General features: G+C 36.6%; 1 long non-coding RNA gene across 1 annotated transcript; it reads left to right on the forward strand.

Moving 5' to 3' along the window:
- Positions 1-4971: 4971 nt before the first annotated feature.
- LOC120854004 lies at positions 4972-7397 on the forward strand. Its single transcript, XR_005718900.1, has 3 exons — positions 4972-4981; positions 5814-5817; positions 7285-7397. It is a non-coding gene; the product is annotated as an uncharacterized LOC120854004 (long non-coding RNA).
- Positions 7398-11553: the final 4156 nt, after the last annotated feature.

Below are 11553 nucleotides of genomic sequence, written 5' to 3' on the forward strand. Positions count from 1 at the left end.
TCCCTTTATTTAGTTTTGATAATTGAATATAGTTTTAGCAATCTACTACAACAAAATATTATTTAAAATGTGTTCATGTATAGAAATTTGAATTGTTATCAAATGGCTGTATTTTTCTAATTTATCCCTTTTTGCTATCTGGTTTTGCACTTCTTATGTGACAGAAATGACTCACTTCACTATAAAATTCTGTTTAATCAGAGAATCTTTCTTAATTTTGAAATATCATTATAAGAATCTGAACATTTTAGACTCTAGTGGCAGGTATGCAAGTGTGGGAGTAAACTACATTTTTAAACACATTCTTCTTTAAAAGTTCCAGATGGAAACAAAGACATATATGTATGATTTTTAATTTTTGTTATATATTATATCCCCCAAAAGGCACTTCTCTCCTTTTAAAATATCATTTTTTATCAAACTTTTAAAAGTTAATATGTGTATTATAGAAAACCTGAGACATATAAGAAACAAAGAACACAAAATCGTCTATGAATGTAAGGAGTTTGATGTGTCCTTGTGAGTCCTTGTGCATGTTCATACGCGTAACTGAGCATACTTATTTGCATGGTTGAGCTTGTAGAATGTGTACTGTGCTTTTTCACGTTATAAATATTTACTTATTTAAAATCTCAAAGTTATGGGTACTTTGATGACCAGTTGAGGCTTTTGAACTGTGATGAAGACTCTTGAGAGTCCGTTGGACTGTAGGAGATCCAACTAGTCCATCCTAAAGGAAGTCAGTCCTGAACATTCATTGGAAAGACTGATGCTGAAGCTGAAACTCCAATCCTTTGGCCATGTGATGTGAAGAACTGACTCATTTGAAAAGATCCTGATGCTGGGAAAGATTGAAGGTGGGAGGAGAAGGGGATGACAGAGGATGAGATGGTTGGATGGCGTCACCAACTCAATGAATATGAGTTTGGGTAAACTCCGGGAGTTGGTGGTAAACAGGGAGGCCTGGCGTGCTGCAGTCCACGGGGTTGCAAAGAGAGGTACACAACTGAGTGAGTGAACTGAACTGAACTGAATATACTTCACCAAGTCAACCAAGAAAAAATAATATAATCCTATCTTTTGTAGAAACAAAACTTTCATAAAGATAAAAATGGCAATAGTCCTCTGAGTAAAAATGTTGGTAGAATAACATTAAAATACTGTATACTCTAAATACTTAATTTAAAATGTAACATAAAGCAATAAAGTACAATTCAGAAAGAATTAACTGTCAGGTCTAGATTATTAAAATATCAGCAAGAAAAAGTTTCCATCAAATTATTTTAAAAAGTGTATTACCAAAAAAAAAAAAAAAAGTGTATTACAACCACAAGAGATACATTCATGCATCAATGTCTGCAGGCGAGCTAAGTCGCTTCAGTCATGTCTGACTCTTTGCCACCATGTGGACCATAGCCCTCCAAGATCCTCTGTCCATGGGATTCTCCAGGCAAGAATACTGAAGTGGGTTGCCATTTCCTCTTCCAGGGGATCTTCCTGACCCAGGGATCAAACCTGTGTCTCTTGAGTCTCCTGCATTGCCAAGCAGGTTTTTTACCACTGAGCCACCTGAGAAGCACTCACGCATCAGTGGATGAACTCAAATTATAAACAAGAACACAACTTCATAATCCCTTTCCTTGTATTTCTGACCCTCTGCTGCCAGCCCAAAGAATAAGCCCTGAAGTATGTACTCAGTTTGTTGAACAATTTTTTGCTCAAGATGCTTCTTTTTCTACATAAAGATATCACAATTATAACAAAAGATGTCTAGAAACTGGCTAATTCACAAACTCCTGTTTTTCTTATTCATTGTCACTTTAAGGAGTCAAAAAATCTTAAACAGAAAATAAGGACTGCACATTGTCCACAGTAAACATTGGTACTTTAGAAGATACCCAAATAAAGAACTATGGTCTCTACTGTCTATGGCTATAGGATAGGCTGGCAAAGACCTATTCTCTTCTCCTTTCTTCTACCTCCTTCACTATCCAAATGACTAAGTATAGAAGTAAGTCCAGCTCCAGGAGATCTGTTTACAAAGAATATTTCCAAAAAACAATCTTTTCTATCAATAAACAAAATTATATTAGTAGGAGAATTATTTCACTACCTTTACTTTTGGTCCCTTAGGACTTACCTGCCTTGGAAATATATAGCCATATTAACTAAAATACGATAACATTTTACTATATCTGTTTTTAACATAGACTAGCTGCTTCAACTAAGAACTTAGTTTGTTCAATTTGTGTGTAAATATGAAATATATATCAAATCAGTGGCCTTTAGGAAGCATCACTATGATCAAAGCTAATGGAAGTGACAGAATTCCATTTGAGCCATTCAAATTCCTAAAAGATGGTGCTATTAAAGTGCTACACTCAATATGTTAGCAAATTTGGAAAACTCAGCAATGGCCACAGGACTGGAAAAGGTTAATTTTCTTTCCAATTCCAAAGAAGGGCAATGTCAAAGAATGTTCAAACTACCATTCAATTATGCTCATTTCACATGCCAGCAAGGTAACATTCAAACTCCTTCAAGGTAGGCTTCGGCAGTATGTGAGCTGAGAAATTCCAGATGTACAAGCAGGGTTTTGAAGAGGCAGAGGAACCAGAGATCAAATTGTCAACATTCACTGGATCATGGAGAAAGCAAGGGATTTCCAGAAAAACATCTACTTCTGCTTCATTGACTTTGCTAAAACCTTTGTGTGGCTCATAACAAAGTGTGGAAAATTCTTAAAGAGATGGGAGTATCTGACCACCTTACCTGCCTCCTGAGAAACCTGCATGCAGGTCAAGAAGCAACAGTTAGAACAAGAGATAGAACAACTGACTGGTTCCAAATTGAGAAAGAAGTATGTCAAGGCTGTATATTGTCACCTTGCTTATTTAACTTCTGTGTGGAGTACATCATGCAAAATACCAGGCTGGATGAATCTCAAGCTGGAATCAAGATTACCAGGAGAAACATCAACAACCTCAGATATGCAGATGATACCACTCTAATGGCAGAAACTGAAGAGTAATGAAAGAGCCTCTTGATGAGGGTGGAAGAGAAGAGTGGAAAAGCAGGCATAAAGCTCAACATTCAAAAAACTAAAATCATGGCATCTGGTCCCATCACTTTATGGCGAACAGAGGGGGAAAAGTGGAAACAGTGATAGACTTTATTTTCCTAGACTCTAAAATCACTACTGATGGTAACTACAAGCATGAAATTAAAAGACACTTGCTCTTTGGAAGGAAAGCTATGACAAACCTAGACAACTTATTAAAAAGCAGAGGAATCACCCTAGGTCCATATAGTCAAAGCTATGTTTTTTCCAGTAATCATGTACAGATGTGAGAGTTGGTCCATAAAAGATGCTGAGCATCAAAGAATAGATACTTTTGAATTGTGGTGCTGGAGAAGACTTGAGAGTCCCTTAGACTACAAGGAGATTCAATCAGTCAAACCTAAAAGAGATCAATGCTGAAAATTTATTGAAAGGACTGAAGCTGAAGCTCTGATACTTTGGCCATCTGATATGAAGAACCAACTCATTGGAAAAGACCCTGATACTGGGAATGATTGAAGGCAAACGGAAAAGGGGGTATCAAAGGATGAAATGGTTAGATAGCACCACTGACTCAATGGACACGAATTCGAGCAAACTCTGGGAGAGGGTGGAGGACAGAGGAGCCTGGCATGCTGCAGTCCATTAGGTCACAAATAATTAGACATGGCTTAGTGACAGAACAATAACAATAGCATATTAATTTATGTAGTCTCTGTGCAAGTGTAATAAGAGTTATAATCTGAAAATATCCTTTAAATGTGAACATTCTGGCTTAGAAGTCTTCCTTTCTCTCACTCATCTACCAATCCAATGGACTATATGGTTCAAATTTTTAAATAACAGTCTTTCCTATGAATTTTAACACAAAATATATTCTTCAATTTTCCCTTTGACATCTGCTGACACATCTAGAAAGACCAGATGTTGTAAAATTAGGACTCATCTGTCCATTACATACACCACATAAATAGCAAAGTAGAACAAAATGCACAGACACGTGGGGGAGCAGTTTACTCTAAACACACTGGAGTTGAGTCCTTGGCACCACGTTCTCCTCCTTCCTCCCTGGACACGAGTACAAAAGTCAAACGTGTACTGTTCAAAGAGGGGGTTTGGACATTCAGCTTAACAGCAGTATTTCAAAAAACATGATTAAAAATACTCATAAAATATTTTATTTTACTAAATACTTTTGATATACATTTTAGAACATCTAGAAAAACTAGCTATTTCAAAAAAGTCCTTTTCATCATTAACTGCATGTATGTGAGGCATAAAGTGCACAACAGTAAGTTGGTTATAATATAAATATGACTTATAAATACAAGCAGTCTGGCATAGGACCCTTTTTCCTCTTCATAACAGAATCATCTCTGAATAGTCTCATTTCATTTCTGTCTTTGTGTAATACTGAGATATATATTTTTCTTCTCTGGTGTTCATAATTTTATAGATTTTTATGAACCTAGGTATTATACTAGCTCTTAGCTCCTTCATATATGAATTCAGTTTACTAGTCATTCTTTCTCCCAAGTCAACATTCACCAATTATAGATGAAAAATGCCTTCAATTTTCTAATCAGCCTCTTCACAGCCTTGTGCTCTAACTCTTTGATCAAATGTGGAAGTGTCACTTATGGAGATGGTCTAACAATTACATTTCCAAAAGTTATTCCCAGAAGATATTTCTTTTCTATGATTAAAATTTTCTTTCCCTTTTTCCTTGTACAAAAGAGTATTTACAAGCCAGGTGATTTTTAACTCTGCTTTATTGTATGCAATTGACTTTACATCTATCAAGCCTAGATGTAGAGAAATAAGTTGAATTTTAGAAGGCTGGCAGGTGAAGTTTAGAGCAGCTTTTTTCAAATTATGTGCACAAGCCTTCTGTAAAGAGTGATCTTCTCAAGTAGTGGTGTGCACTTTCTGTTGGCCAAATATAGCCCATTATTCTCTCCTGACTCTCTTCCAATATTAAGGTCTAGATGACCATTAACCCACTTTGCTTCATCTTCCGGGGCTCCATTCATGCGCTGAGCTGCAAAGCCTTTGCCTGTTACTGTCAGGATGGGGTAATGTCTTCTCCAGGTGGGACATGGGTGGCCAGGTCTGTACGGATCCTGGCCTGAGGCAGCCAAGCTCTCCTTAGTGCCAGCTGACTTTCTTAGCCTGGCATGGCCCAGGCTTTCAGGGCTGCTGTTCTTGCTTTGCCAGCCCATTGCCATCTGGTACCAGGGAGGGTATCCAGGTTCCTGGTCAAGGCTGCTGGCGGCTGTAGAAGGCTTGAGTCTGGCCTCTGCTTCTTACCTCACTCTCTGACTGAATTTGTCTCCCTTTTTTGTTATTGAAGTTTCCCCCCCACCCCTTAATTACAGTATAAGTCATAAATAAAAAGTATGATATACAGTGTGATGGTAAAATATAAATATATATGCTGAAATGGTTACTAAAGTCAGTTAATTCACACATACATCACTTTACATAGTTACCTTTATGTAGGAAGGTTGTGGTAAGAACACTAAGATCTAGTCTCAGCAAATTTAAGTATACAATACAGTATACAACTTTAAGTATACAATGCAGTACTTTTATTTTTTTCAGCTTTGCAAGTGAAAGTGAAATTTGTTCAATTGTGTCCAACTCTTAGCAACCGGATGGACCATACAGTCCATGGAATTCTCCAGGCCAGATACTGGAGTGGGTAGCCTTTCCCTTCGCCAGGGGAAATTTCCCAACCCGGGGATTGAAGCCAGGTCTCCTGCATTTAAGGCAGATTCTTTACCAGCTGAGCCACAAGGGAAGCCCAACTTTATTGTGGTATAATTGATAAAGTTGTAAGATATCTAAATGTACATTGCGATGATTTTATATAAATATATATATATATATATATTTACATACATTTGTTGCTATTGTTCAGTTGCTAAGTTGTGTCTGACCCTTTGTGACCTCACAGACTATAGCCTGCTCGGTTCCTCTATCAGTGGAATTTCCAGGCAGGAATATTGGAGTAGGTTGCCATTTCCTCCTCCAGAGGATCTTCCCAACCCAGGGATCAAACCCATGTCTTCTGAATTGGCAGGTGGATTTTTTTACCAGTGAGTCACCAGTTGCTGAGCCCTGCGTTGGATGAGTTCCTTATATATTTTAGATATTAATCCCTTATGGAATATATGGCTTACAAATATTTTTTCCTGTTCCATAGTTCGCCTTTTCATTTGGTTGTTTCCTTTGCTGCACTATCTTCTTTTTTCTTTTAAATAAAAATGTTAGGCTTGCAGATATCTATTTAGTAGAGTTCTTCAAATAATAGGCATATTAAAACTGAGATTGATTTAAAAAGCCTAAACCTTTTCATGTTTTTCTACTTATTCACAATCTTATATTAATATTGTAAGGCTAAAGAAATTGCTTAAAGCCTTGGAGAATTTCTTGAGAACTATTCATTTAAGAAAATTCATTAATAAAATTTGCATTAGAAAAAAATGATGAAATATGTTTAAGTTTGAACATAATAACCTTTTGATATTTTATAAATTAAAACTTACCATCTCTAAAAATGTGTCATTCAATATTATATCCAGATGCTTAATTTCTTCATAATTCCAATTTGAGTTAACCAAGTTTATATGGCCTCTGTTAACCTGTGTGGTCGGTGTATCTGGAAGCCTAGACATAAGAGAGTTTAAGTATAGTGTTGAAAGTTTCATTATTAGTATTTTCAAAAATATTTATATACTAGTGACATTTAAAGTCTCTATAAACTTGTGTTCAGCAATGGGGCAGCATTGATGGTTCTGCCAGTCACTTATGAATTATTCCAAAGAACTTAACCAACTTTCAAGTCTCTACCTTGGTATCAAACTCTTATTTAATCACAACTTGTAATACTTATTTCATTAGAGTGGAATACAATGAAAATAATATTGGTGTGGGTTGGAGGGATGGAAATAGAGAAAATGAGTTCATTTTATCCTGAAAATAGTTTGGAAATATTAATAAAGTGGAGTAACTATTGGATGCACAAAGAAGCAGCAGCCACATCTCATAGGGAACAATTTTGTATCCTGCAACTTTACCTGATTCATTGATTAGCTCTAGTAGTTTTCTGATAGCCTCTCTAGGGTTTTCTACATAAATTTTATGTCATCTGCAAACAGTGGTAGTTTAACTTCTTTTTCAATTTGAATTTCTTTTTCTTCTCTGCTTGCCTTGGCTAGGATTTCCAAAAGTGTGTTGAAAAAAAGTGGCGAGAGTGGGTATCCTTGTTTTCTTCCTGATCTTAGAGGAAATGCTTTCAGCTTTTCACTTTGAATATAATGTTAGCTGTGGGTTTGTCCTACATGGGCTTTACCATGTTGAGGTAGATTCCCTCTATGCCCACTTTCTGGAGAGTTTTTTTTTTTTTTTAATCATAAGTGAATGCTGAATTTTATCAAAAGCTTTTTTCTGTGTCTATTGAGATGATCATATGGTTTTTATTCTTCAATTTGTTAATATGTGGCATCACATTCATTGATTTGTGGATATTGAAAAATCCTTTCATTCTTGGAATAAATACTAGTTGATCATGGTATATGATTTTTTAATGTTTGTTGGATTCGATTTGCTAGTGTTTTGTTAAGTATCTTTGCATCTATATGGTCATCAGTGATATTGATTTTTCTTTTTTGTGGTATCTTTGTCTGGCTTTGGTATCAAGGTACTGGTGGCCTTAAAAGGACTGCTTTCCAGAGTGGAAATGCTTCCTGTCACAGCAAGATTTCCAGAAGAGTACAAGATAGCTTGACTAAGGAAGAGATAAAATCCTAGATGAAAGAGCAGTTTGAGAAAGGTTGTCTGTGTGTGTGTGTATTGCTTAGTCGTGTCCAACTCTTTGCTACCCCATAGACTGTAGCCCACCAGGCTCCTCTGTCCATGAGATTCTCCATGCAAGAATACTGGAGTGGATTGCCATTTTCTTCTCCAGGGAATCTTCCCAATCCAGGGATCGAACCTGTGTCTCCTGCATCTCAGAGAGAATCTTTACATCTGAGCTACCATAGTATCTTCTACTACAGTATCTTCTAGACAAGGGCAGTTTGAGAAAGGTCAGAGTGTGGGAAACAAGTCCAGGAAACAAGTCTCTCAATATGTCTTGAGAGACTAGAAAGAAGAATATACATTGGGAGTTTCCTTAAAAAGTGTGATTTTTGTGTTAATGAAGTAGGAAGTAAATTCAGTTTGAGATGATAGAGAAGTATTAAATGAGAATATAAAACTTTCATTGTTCAAAAATTCTGATCCAAGCTATAAAAGAAGAACCCCCATTTTGAAGTGCTATAAAATATAAAGAAAGTGCAGTCACAAACCCTGGATATCAAGTTTTAGGGCAAGAGTTGGACATCTGGACCCTCCTGATAGATCTGCGTGCCATGATTTGGCTGGTGAATGGATCTTGTAGTGCTACTCTGGGAATCACAAGGCAACTCTTTTCAGATTCGGAAAAATCTCATGCTGTCTTTGGTCTTTATAGAACGGGAGGAAGCTCCCAAGGAAATCAGTGACCTCACTGATTTTCTGCACATTGCAAGGTAATAATATGAGACTGTAGCTTGTTTTTATTCCTTGAAAACATAAGGGGATACTGGCTGAAATGAGATTTTTTGCTCATGTAGTCTTAGAACACAGAAGACAGGGACTGTTTATAATTTATGGCTTATATATTATCTTTGTAAATTAAAAGTACTTCTGTATAAATATTGTTAGATCCGTGTGACTGTGTATGTAAAGTGGAGGTGGTAACTTCAGTTCAGTTCAGTCACGTCCAACTCTTTGTGACCCCATGAATCGCAGCACACCAGGCCACCCTGTCCATCACCAGCCCCCAGAGTTCACTCAGACTCACGTCCATCGAGTCAGTGATGCCATCCAGCCATCTCATCCTGGGTCGTCCCCTTCTCTTCTTGCCCCCAATCCCTCCCAGCATCAGAGTCTTTTCCAATGAGTCAACTCTTCACATGAGGTGGCCAAAGTGCTGGAGCTTCAGCTTTAGCATCATTCCTTCCAAAGAAATCCCCGGGTTGATCTCCTTTAGAATGGACTGGTTGGAGCTCCCTGCAGTCCAAGGGACCCTCAAGAGTCTTCTCCAACACCACAGTTCAAAAGCATCAATTCTTTGGTGCTCAGCCTTCTTCACAGTCCAACTCTCACATCCATACATGACCACAGGAAAAACCATAGCCTTGACTAGACGGACCTTAGTCGGCAAAGTAATGTCTCTGCTTTTGAATATACTATCTAGGTTGGTCATAACTTTTCTGAAATGTCATAGTCAGGTGTTAACACTGTTACAGTAATAATTTGATAAATACATCAAAATGTAACTGAAATCCATGCAAAGAGAGATTAGCATCATTTTTCATTGGTGAGATTAGTAGCACTCAATGTACATGATTGGCATTAATGTACTCCTGCATTAATAAAATGTAAATATCCCACAAGCTCCATTGTCCACGGAGACTCATTCTCAAGTTCTAGAACTCCATTTGTTCTGGCCTTCTCACATTTAGTGGAAAATTCTGTCCTCTCATGTTGACTAGTTCTTCTATCATAATATCTTTGTTTCCATGGAGCGGGAGGGTGTTAGATTCACGATATCACATAATCTCATTTGCTAAAGTTTTCTCCTGGTGGTGGTGGTTTAGTTGCTAAGTCATGTCCTCAGCACACTTCATATTGAAAGTTTTATGCTTCAGGACCTGATGTTTCATATTTTTGTCTCATTGCTAACTAATGAAATTCTAGTTATTTCCTTAAAAATTTTATGTCATCTTAATTGTTGATGAAAACATATACCTCATAACCAAAAATTAGGTGGTATACTCTTTTCCTCAATAGTTGCATAAAAGGAGATACTTTTTGGTAACCCTGAACTAATTTTGTAAGGTGATGAAGTGATTCACAAAATATTCATCTTACTTCCCTATTCATTGTGGACACTTGTGAGAAAATGAATCACGAACTTCTTTTTCTGTTTTCTTTTATTAATACAATCATCCTTGAAAATCTAATCTGTAAAAAAGAAATCTGTAAAGAAATATGTGATGATATTGTTATTATGTCCTATGTCCTGAAGAAATATGTGATGATATTGTTATTATGTCCTATGATATATAATGAATAATTTCAAAAAATTTGGTAATTTCATAATTTTTAAAGTATTTTTAAATTGACATTTTGATTTTCTAGATAATGTCAAGTAGAGGTAATTGTGAGGTTCATTTTTAAATGCAAAATAAATTTTTTGGTTTGATTTATTATTTATGATAAAGGCATAATTTCCACTCGTATTCTTTATTCAAAGAACAAGTTTTAGAATCTTTTACTCACTTACTTGGGCTTCCCTGGTGGCTCAGCAATGAGCTGTGAAGATCCCCTGGAGAAGGGGATGGCAGAAAGAGAAGGAAATGGCAACCCACTCCAGTATTCTTCCCTGGAAAATTCCATGGACAGAGTCTAGTGGGCTACAGTCCATGGGGTTGCAAAAGAGTTGGACATGACTTAATGACTAAGAGCGCTCACTTATCTAATAAGAGCAAATCTCTTATGCAAAGATCTGTTGCAATACCTGAAGAGAGAGAGTGAACACTTCCCTTCCCTAATCTTATAGAAATCAGTTCTCTGTGCATTTGACAGAATCTGGCGATCTGAGTTTTATCTATTTTGAAGCAATTAATGATAGGATATAGAACATCATATGGATAGGGTGGTCACATATTTGCCTGGGACAGTTCTGGTTTATATTTTTGTTCCAGCATGATTATTTAGAGTACCCTCTTTGAGTCTTAGAAATGTCTCCCGCTTTGGATGGTAAATCAGATGGTGTATGTATAGTCGCCCTCTCGACCCTCCTCTGCCTGCATTCTTTTGATCTCCTGAGATTTCCCAATGTTTAAGAAGAAAATATGGTATGAGTTGAATAGCTAGTTTGGCTTAGGTCTGTTCACAACAGTGGTGGTTCACATGTTTGAGGAATACAAGAATCAAGGAAAAATATATTCCTTCTTACTTTTAAATACTGGTTTCAATTTACCTTGGTCATCCTTTGGTCAAGTTTGAAGTTTTTATCTTTGCTTCCAACTGGAAATAATATACTATCATTTGAAGATTAAATTCCTTAGGCATGTCCAGTCATGTACTGCAAACTATACAAAAGGACAACTTTTCTAAAAGGCAGATATAACTATGCCACTCTCTTACTTAATAATATTTCAATGTCTTACCACCACCTTTAACATCAAGCCTAAACTTCTGAATATTATCACTTAAATTTTTTAAATCTCTAAGTTTCCATGTCCTTTACATTCAAATGTTCCAGTGCCTCTTCAATATCCCATTTGTATTCATCCCACAGATACCTCAGTACAGAATGTGACAAACTGATCTGTCTTCTTTTCCCGTAGACCTGTTCTTCCATCTGTGTTATTTCAGATGTCAGCATCACTATT

This window comes from Oryx dammah, unplaced genomic scaffold, assembly GCF_014754425.2.
Source record: "Oryx dammah isolate SB20612 unplaced genomic scaffold, SCBI_Odam_1.1 HiC_scaffold_27, whole genome shotgun sequence".
NCBI lineage: Eukaryota > Metazoa > Chordata > Mammalia > Artiodactyla > Bovidae > Oryx > Oryx dammah.